Source organism: Carlito syrichta, unplaced genomic scaffold (genome assembly GCF_000164805.1).
Source record: "Carlito syrichta isolate Samal-C Ts95f unplaced genomic scaffold, Tarsius_syrichta-2.0.1 Scaffold126652, whole genome shotgun sequence".
In the NCBI taxonomy this organism is placed as follows: domain Eukaryota; kingdom Metazoa; phylum Chordata; class Mammalia; order Primates; family Tarsiidae; genus Carlito; species Carlito syrichta.
In genome coordinates, this window is record NW_007070748.1 from 165,791 (window position 1) to 174,461 (window position 8,671).

Here is an 8,671-nt window from a genome sequence, read left to right on the forward strand (position 1 = left end):
ACTCCAACTCAAAAAAAAAAAAAAAAAGAAATCCAATAATTTAGAGAGGAAATGAACAGTACAATGAACTAGGTAAAACCAAGAGAGATGTATCAAACTCCGCCACACAAACAGGGATCACACCATTCCACAAATGTCCACATTTCTTCAATAAAAAGAGACCATAGTCAGGTGTCTTAGTCTGTTTGGATTGTATGATGGCTAATTTTTTTTTTTTTTTGAGTTGGAGTTTCACTCCGTCGCCCAGGCTGGAGTGCAGTGGCACATTCACCACTACCCCAGCACCGACCCGCTGGGGTCCACTGATCCTTCCGCCTGAGCCTTCCAAGTAGTGGGAACTACAGGTGTGCACTACCATGCCTAGGTAATTTTTTTGATTTATTGTAGAGATGAGGTCTCGCCAAGTTGCCCAGGTTGGTCTCAAACCCGCAGGCTCAGGCAATCCACTTGCCTCAGCCTCCCAAAGTGCTGGGATTATGGCTAAACCACCGAGCCTGGCCCTTTTTTTAAAAATTTGTTTGAGGTGGAGTGTCATTCTGTCGCCCAGAGTGCAGTGGCATGCTCACGGCCACCCCAGCATCAACCTGCTGGGCTCAGGTGACCCTTCCGCCCCAACCTTCCAAGTAGTTGGAACTATAAGCACGCACTACCACCCCCAGCTGATTTTTTAATTTATTCTAGAGACAAGTTGCCCAGGCTGGTTTTGAACCCCTGAGCTCAGGCAGTCCTCTCTCCTCTGCCACCCCAAGTGCTGGCATTACAGGTGTGAGCCACTGTGCCCGGCAAGGAGTACCGTTTAGGTGGGATCCACCTCCAGGACCCAAACACTTCCCACCAGGTCCCATCTCCAACACTGGGGGTCAGACTTCAACCAACCACATCCAAAACATGGCAGAATGTTCTGGAATGTTTACAGGAAGTGAGTGACCTTGTGGGGAAGGGAGGCATGCAAGACAGCACCTTCTTAGTATGTTTTCTGTTGCTTATGACAGAATACCTGAAATGGTAATTTACAAAGAAACAACATCTATTTCTTACAGTTCTGGAGGCTGGGAAGCCCAAGGTCAAGGGGCTGCGTCTGGTGAGTGCCTTCTTACTGATGCAGACTCTCTGCAGAACATCGCACGTGAGGGGCCAAGCATGCTCACGTGTGGGCTCAGGTCTCTCTTCCTCTTTTTTTTTTTTTTTGAGTTGGAGTCTCACTGTGTCGCCCAGACTGGAGTGCAGCGGCCGCTCCTGGCCACCGCAGCCTCGACCTGCTGGGCTCCGGCGATCCTTCCGCCTCAGCCTTCCAAGTGGCTGGAACTACAGGCATGTGCTACCACGCCCGGCTAGTTTTTGATTTATTGTAGAGACGAGATCTCACCAAGTTGCCCGGGTGGGTCTCGAACCCGCGGGCTCAGGCAATCCGAGCCCGGCTTCTTCCTCTGCTTAAAAAGCCACCAGCCCCACTCCATGACAACCCACTAACTCACGGATGGATGAATGCATTCACAAGGAAAGAGAGCCCTCACAACCCAATCACCACTTGAAGGTCTGGCCTCTCACTCCTGCCACACTGGGGACTCAGTTTCAACATGCATTTTGGAGGAGACAGATATTTGCACCACAGAGCACCCAAAATGGAAGCCAAAGTCTTTTATATCCTAACCCTAGAAGTGGCATCCTGACCCAGAAGCCAACACTGGAACAATACAGGAAGGATGTGCCTCCTGGGAGGCTGAGATCATGTTTGAGGCCGGAGCCATGTTAGAGGCTGCCTACCACACCCATGAATACTGTGTGGCTCTGGGTATCACTTCTCTCAGCCTCAGTTTCCCCATCTGTGCACCCACCCATCTGAGCCACAAATCTGTTGCTTCTTACAATTACTGGCTGAGACCTGTGTGACAAATAACTGGAGAGGAGTCTTTTTTCCAGTCTTTCAAGTAAGATAATCTCTTACCCTAAAACCCTAGCCCTAACTAACTCTGGCTTCAACCCTGTCAGAATGTTCCAGAATGTTGATAGGCAGCACTGTTTCTGATGGGAAAAAAAATTGGAAAAATTGCAAATACCTAGCTGGGCTCGGTAGCTCAGCCTGTAATCCCAGCACTTTGGGAGGCTGAGGTGAGTGGATTGCCTGAGCCCGCGGGTTCGAGACCCGCCTGGGCAGCAAGACCTCATCTCTACAATAAATCAAAAAATCAGCTGGGCGTGGTAGCACGCGCCTGTAATTCCGGCTACTTGGAAGGCTGAGGCGGAAGGATCGCCAGAGCCCAGCAGGTCGAGGTTGCGGTGGCCGGGAGCGGCCACTGCACTCCAGTCTGGGTGACAGAGTGAGACTCCAACTCAAAAAAAAAAAAAAAATTTGCAAATACCTGTCAAAAGGAAGGCAAGGAAATCACTTTGTAATCACACAATAGAATAATGTACAGCAGTGAAAAGAAGCAAACCATAGTGTGGACAAATCTCAAAAATGTGGCAAGTGTCAAAAGGGAGTTGTGGTGCCATGCCTTCAGCACAGTACCCTTTATACAAAAGCTAAACATGCAAACCTAACAATGTCTTGTTTTCTGGGAGCTTTCAAATACTGGAAATGTTCCTCTTAAGCTAACCAGCATCACCTGTTTTTGTAGGACTCTTAGGCTGAGAATGAATGTAACATGTATGTAATGGTAGGAGAGAAAAGTCAAAAGTGGAAGGCTATTTTGTGACACATGAAAAGTATATGAACTGTGAATCTTCGTTTTTGTTTTTGGTTTTTTTTTTTGAGTCGGAGTCTCACTCTGTCACCCAGACTGGAGTGCAGTTGCCGGGAGCGGCCTCACCTCAGCCTCCCAAAGTGCTGGGATTACAGGCTGAGCACTAAGCCCGGCTAAACTGTGAATCTTCGTGTCTGCAAATAAAGTTTTATTGACACAAGGCCATACCCAATCCTTTACATACTGTCTGTGGCTGCTTTTGAGCTACAGTGACAGAGTTGAAGGGTTGAGCAAGAGGCTACCTGGTCCCCAAAGCTGAAAATACCTACCCACTGGCCCTTGGTTGAAAAATCACTGGGTGCAGTGGCTCATGCCTATAATCCTAGTACTTTGAGAGCCTGAGGCAAGGGGGTAACTTGAGGTCAAGAGTTTGAGGCCAGCCAGGACAACGTGGGGAGACCTTCATCTCTAAAAAAATGTTTTCTTAATTAGCCAGGAGTGGTGGCACTCACCTGTAGCTGTAGCTACTCAGGAGGCTGAGGTGGGAGGACTGCAGGTGGCCAGGAGTTCAAGACTGCAGTGAGCTATGACTGCACTACTGCACTCCAGCCTGGGCAATAGAGCCAGACTCTGTCTCCATAAAAAAACAAACAAATAAAATATTTGGGCCAGGTGTGGTGCCTCACCCTCATAATCCCAGGACATTGGGAAACTGAGGTGGGAGAATTGCTTGAGGTCAGGAGCTCTAGACCAGCCTGGGCAATACCGGAGGATCCCATCTCTAGAAACAAACAAACAAATAAATAAATAAAAAGGAAAAAGTTTGATGGAAGGCGGTTACCTTAGTCTACTTTGTTCTTATATTTGATCTCGAAATGTTAAATATTGTATATCTAATATTGAACCACATTCTCTCTTGTGCCCAGGCACGTCCTCTAGGGGAGATGCCTTCCTGCCTCTTCCAGTTTCTGGTGGCTCCAGGCCTTCCTTGGCAAGTGGCCGCATCCCTCCCATTGGCTTCCATGGTCACATGACCTCTCCTCCTTTGGGTCCATGTCTCCTCTTCAGTCACTGGGTTTAGGACCTACCTGGGGAATCCAGGAAGATCTCATCTTGAGATCCTTAATCTGATCACATCTGAAGAGACTCTCTTTCCAGATAAGGTCTCCTTATCTGGAAGATGAAGGCGTATCTTTTCAGCGGCCACCAACCACCCTGCTGTTCTTGGTGATGTTAAAACTCACTGGTCTATCTTGCATTGTGAATGATTGTACCCGTGTATACTTATAATGTCATGCACTGGCTATTTTAAAAATATACAGACTGGGTGCAGTGGCTCATGCCTGTAATCCCATCACTCTGGGAGGTCAAGGTGGGAGGATTGCTTGAGGCCAGGAATTCAAGACCAGTCTGGACAATATAGCGAGAGACCCTTTCTCTACAAAAAAAGGTTTTAAAACATCAGCCAGGTGTAGTGACGTCTGTAGTCCCAGCTACTTGGGAGGCTAAGGCAGTAGGATCACTTGAGCCCAGGAAGTCAAGGCTACGGCAAGCCATGATCATACCACTGCCCTCTAGTCTGGGCAACAGAGACCATGGCTTAAAAAACCAAAAATAAACTGGGTGTGGTGGCTTATGCCTCTAATTCCAGTACTTTGGGAGGTCAAGACGAAGGATTGCCTGAGCCCAGGGGTTTGAGATCGCCCTAGGCAACATGGCGAGACCTCGACTCTACAATAAATTAAAAAACTAGCCAGGCATGGTGGTGCATGCCCATAGTCCCATCTGTTTGGAAGGTTGAGGAGGAAGGATCACCTGAGTCCAGGAGGTCGAGGCTGCAGTGACCATGAGCATGCTACTGCACTCCAGCCTGGGCGACAGAGTGAGACTCCAACTCACTCAAAACAAAACACAAAAATAAGTTCACTGAGTTATGCAGCTGTCACATTTTACTATTTAACATCAAAAGGCCCATTCATTAACGTCACTACCCATCTCAACGGTAAGTCTTCTATTTTAAAATTTATGTATTTGTTTATTTGAGATGGGTTTTGACATGCTGCTCAGGCTGGTCTTCAAATCCTGGGCTCAAGCAATCCTCCCATCCCAAAATGCTGAGATTATGGGCATAGGCAATTCTTTAAATGCCAAGAAGTTGCCAGTCTCACGGTGGCAGGTACAAGTTTCCCCAAATTTTGATTTTTTTCCTTGAGAGCTTGAATTTTATCACTGGCAGCAGAATGTGACAGTTACTTTCCTTGAAGTGACAGGCTCTTGTGTTCATTTTTGAGAAAATATCTGCCAGACAGCCAAGTCTGAATCACAGTTTGCCAGACATTTCCAGTGAAAATGGTTACCTGGAAAAGACTGCACTTGGCTGTTGAGGCAGCAAATGTCCGCACGAGTGCTTTCTCCAGAGCTGACCACTGGTTATACTCGCCAGGAGGCTCGTGGAGACTTCCACTGCATCACTCAGCACACGAAGAAGACATGCCCTTTCCTGGTGTGGGGTAATTTGAGTCCCCTCAGGCCCTAACCCCAGCACCTGATGTGATCCAATTTGGAGATAGGGTCTCATTGCAGACTGCCACGGTCCATTCAAGCTGCTATAACAAAATGCCACAGACGAGGTGGTTTATAAACAACAAACATGTACCCCGGAAAGCCCAAGATCAATGTGTTGACAGATTTGGTACCTGCTGAGGATCTACTTTTTGGGTTAAAAATGGGGCCTCTTTTGGCTTAAAGCATTGGAAATGTATTATCTTAGGCTCTAGAGGCCAGAAGTCCAAAATCAAGGGGTCTTGTTATAGCAGCCCCAGGAATCTAACACACCCCCATAAATGTCTTTCAACAGGAATGTGCAGAGAGAGACAACACCTTCCTGCAATGGCGCACTCCCCAGTAAGGAAAGGAAACAGTGTTGGACCTACATGGCGGTGTGGATGGACCTGCAGGCATCACACTCAGTGAAAGAGCCTGTCTTGGAAGGTTATGTGGATGCTAGATGCTTCCATCCATGCGACCTTCTCCAAAAGACAAACATTTTGTGGCCAGGTGTGGGAGCTCACATCTGTAACCCCAGTACTTTGGGAGGCCAAGGAGGGAGGATCACTTAAGAACAGGAGTTCGAGACCAGCCTGGGCAATAAAGTGAGACTTTATCTCTACAAAAAAATAAAAATATTAGCTGGGTGGGAGGGGTGCATGCCTATAGTCCCAGCTACTTGGGAGGCTGAGGAGAGAGGATCGCTTCAACCCAGGAATTCGGGGCTGTGGTGAGCTGTGATCAGCCACTGCATTCCAACCTGAGCAATAGAGTAACACCCAACTCAAAAAAAAAAAGAGAGAGAGAAAAGAAAAAGAAAAAACCTATTGTGACACAGAATAACACGTGGTGGCTGCCAGGGTTTGGGGGAAGGGTGTGAGTGCAGTAGGGTGGCATGAGGGAGCCTCTTAGGGGTGAACGAGCTATTCAGCCCTGTGTCCTGATTGCGGGGCTGGTTGCAGGAACCTGCACACGTGTTAGAACTCATAGATGGAACTCACAGCAATACAAAGTCAATTTCACCACATGTAAATGTGAAAATAACATAACATGATGAGTGAGTAGCTGTATGGAAAATTGCTCCAAGGGTAGGGCTTACATACTGTCCCCACAGAATCGTGTTGCGTGAGGTAATGGGCACAGTCATGGATGGTCATGAGCTGAACTGAGCCATTCCCCCGCGAGTAGTGAACCAAAACAGCACCATGTCCCCTGTGTGTATGGACAAACAGTTATACCTTAACACAGCAGAGGAAATCACACAAAACATGATGAATGGGGGGGGGGGAAAGACACATTCAGAAGGTTCACATACTCAAGGGCTGAGGTTTTTTAAAAAAATGATTTTGTACTGTTTTCATCAAGCAAATCCTTAGATGAAAACTAGCTTTTTTCTTTTTCCCGTTTCTTTGAGTGCACAGCAGTAAACAGAATTGAACTGTTGGGTGACGTGTGGATTCTTGCTCTGTGGCCCAGGTTGGAGTGCAGTGGTGTGATCACAGCTCACTGCAGCCTCGACCTTCTGGGCTCAGGCCATCCTCCTGCCTTGGCCTCCCAAGTACCTGGGACTGCTGGCGCCACCACGCCGGCCTGAGATGCAACTGTCTTGATTCCCTCGAAGACACAGCATTTTTATTGATTGATTGATTGATTCAGCGTCTCACTCTGTCACCCAGGCTGGAGTGCAGCGACATGCTCACGGCCACTGCAGCCTCCACCTGCTGGGCTCAGGCGATCCTTCCGCCTCAGCCTTCCAAGTAGCTGGAATTACAGGTGTGCATCACCATGGCTGGCTAATTTTTTGATTTATTGTAGAGATGAGGTCTCGCCATGTGGCCCAGGTTGGTCTCAAACCCCTGAGCTCAGGCCATCCTCTTGCCTCTGCCTCCCAAAGTGCTGAGATGACAGATGTGAGCCACTGCGTCCAGTTGACACCAGCACTTAGCTCACCATTGCCTATGCACTGACAGTGAAAAGTTATCACCACAGGATCACTGTCATGGTCAGGGATCATGACCTTGGGAAGCCCAGAAGGGCTGCAGGGGTTCACAGAGCACACCTCGAGGACCACTTTCCAGCACTTGAGAAACTCATGTTTAGAGGGATGAGGCTGCTTTCCCCCAGGGATGGAGACAAATATAAACCTTCAAATTTTGAACAAAGAGTTGGGCAACCGTCCAAGGAGCTGGATCACCAGCAGTTATCAAGCTCAGAGGCAGGGACCAGGAAGGGCTTGGACAACTCAGGACATGTGAATCTCATCTGTTATGCTAGATATAACATAACTTACTACATGCTATCACATGACATTGATAAATATACTATTTGTTGAATGAAAAAATATATATATATGTACTATATAGGCTGGGTACCATGGCTCCCAGCACTTGGGGAGGCTGAGGCAGGAGGATTGCCTGAACCCAGGAGTTCAAGAGTAGCCCAGCCACAGTGAGACCTCATCTCTACAAAAAATTTTTAAAAATTAGCCAGATGTGATGGCGCCTGTAATCCCAGGTACTCGGGAGGCTGAGGCAGGAGGATAGCCTGAGTCCAGGAGGTCGAGGCTGCAGTGAGCCAGGATTATGCCACTGTGCTCCAGTCTGAGTGACAGAGTGGGACCCTGACCCAAAATAAATTTTTTGTTTTTGAGTTGGAGTCTCACCCTGTCACCCAGGCTGGAGTGCAGTGGCATGTTCATAGTCACTGCAGCCTCAACTTCCTGGGCTCAGGCAATCTACCAGCCTCAGTCTTCCAAATAGCTGGAACCCAGGTGCGCACCACCACACCTGGCTAATTTTTTGATTTATTGTAGAGACAAGATCTCGCCAAGTTGCCCAGCTGGTCTCGAACCCAGGGCTCAGGCAATCCTCTTGCCTCAGCCCCCCAAAAGTGCTGGAATTACAGGCGTGAGCCATCACACCCGGCGATAATAACTTATTTCTAAAAATAATGTAACCTATTACAGAACATTTAGAGGAAGAAAAATAAGTCTAATCCCAGTTTGGTTTGGACTTGGTCTATTTCTCACCAGTTTTCCCCGCATCCCTATTTTCTTTTTTTTTTTTTTTGAGTCGGAGTCTCACTCTGTCGCCCAGACTGGAGTGCAGTGGCCGCTCTCGGCTACCGCAGCCTCAACCTGCTGGGCTCCAGCGATCGTTCTGCCTCAGTCTCCCAAGCAGCCGAAATTACAGGCATGCACTACCACACCTGGCTGATTTTGTTTGTTTGTTTGTTTGTTTTGAGTTGGAGTCTCACTCTGTCGCCCAGACAGGATTATGCCACTGTACTCCAGTCTGAGTGACAGAGTGGGACCCTGACCCAAAATAAATTTTTTGTTTTTGAGTTGAAGTCTCACCCTGTCACCCAGGCTGGAGTGCAGCGGCCGCTCCCGGCCACCGCAGCCTCCACCTGCTGGGCTCCCGCGATCCTTCCGCCTCAGC